Source organism: Melozone crissalis, unplaced genomic scaffold (genome assembly GCF_028551555.1).
Source record: "Melozone crissalis strain CALT ecotype California unplaced genomic scaffold, PUWL_Pcris_2 ptg000104l_1, whole genome shotgun sequence".
Taxonomy (NCBI): Eukaryota; Metazoa; Chordata; class Aves; order Passeriformes; family Passerellidae; genus Melozone; species Melozone crissalis.
In genome coordinates, this window is record NW_026535881.1 from 1,487,645 (window position 1) to 1,489,209 (window position 1,565).

The following is a 1,565-nucleotide window of genomic DNA, read 5'->3' on the forward strand; positions in this document are numbered from 1 at the left end:
GTGTGCGGGACTGGCAGGGACCCGGGCACAGAGGAATGTCTGTGCTGTCACCGGAGAAAGGACACGGCAGGGGTGCTGCTCACAGATGAGGGTGCTTGGGGCTGGGAGGGCTCTCCAACCTTCTCACACCTGTGGAGGTCGGGGCAGTCTCTGTCCCTCTCAGCCCTGGTGTGACCCCACCCAAACATCATCGGGGTCAGAGGGACAGAGACACCCGCAAACCCCCAGAAAGGCAGAACCTGGGATTTGGTTTGGGGCTGAGGATTTAGGAAGGGGCTGGAATTGGGGCTGGGTTGGAGTTGGGGCTGAGATTTGGATTAGAGCTGGGATTGGGGTTAAGGCTAGACATGGGATTGGCTTTGGGCTGGGGTTGGGTTGTGGTCTGGGGCTAGACAAGTTTGGAATTGGGATGTGATTAAATACAGAACTGTGTGTGTGTGTAAACGTGGAGCGAGATTGAGACCAGGATCAGGGTCAGGTTTGGGACTGAGCTCATCCAGAGCGGGACAGAGGGGATGTCACTGCAGGATGTCCCTGGCATCATCCTAGCCCTCCTCAGGCACCTCCAAACATGAGGGGCAGCTGGGTGCCCCAAGATCCAGGTGCTCACACACTGCCCCTCCATACCAGGCAAGCATTCCCTGAGGGCAGCCCTGACTGTGACCCTTAGGGCTCTGGGATCAGCCCTCATATCCCTGTGGGAGAAGATGCAGCAGACAGGATGAGAGATTTTCCCCCCCTCTTCCCTGTGGAAAGAGGAAGCCCAGCTGCCCTTTCCTTCCGGTGACGACTCCTCTCCTCAGCTGAGGATGTCAAACTTCCCAGGAGCAGGAAAATCCCCATTCTCTGTTTCCTTGTGGCTGCAGCTTGGAAGACCCACTCAGAATTAAGGACTTTCTGACAGCCCTGCTGAATGACACAGAGAGGAGATTTGTGAGAAAGGGAGGAAATTGTATTTCAATAGTAAATAAAAGGTGCAAAATTATTCCTTTCTGTCACATTTGTTTTCAGTCAATTGCACTTGTGGGAAGAGAGAAGGGTGGGGCTGGGGGCTGGGAGAGGTGGGGGGTGAGGAAAAGGTTGCGTTGGTGCTCGATGAAGAGATGCAGGGGGGTCTGGGTTCTCAGGAATGGGGGTGCCAGGGGGTCTCAGGGTCATGGGTGGGGTGGGCAGGAACGTGGAGAGGTAGAAGGGAGTACCAGGGGGTCCTTGAGCCCAGGAAAGGGGAGTCCAGGGTTTCCCTAAAAGTGGGGACCAGAGTGAGGACACCCGGGATGTTCGGAAAGGGGGAGTTCAGGGGGTCTCTGTTTTTGCAGAAAGGTGTGCCTGGGAAAGGCAGGAATGGGAGACCAAGGCGCTCCAGGTTGTCCCAGAGTCAAGCCTACGCCAAGTCTGGAGCCTGGGAGCCATGGGATGCCCGGGAAAAGGGGAGCAGAGGGTCCTGATGTCCACAACAGGGGGATTCAGGGGGTCCCTGTGCAGGCTAAGGGGAGCAGGGGGGTCCCGGTGCTGGCAGTGGCGGTTCAGGGTCCCGGTGCCGGGGGTCCCACTCGCCCCTGGCCCCC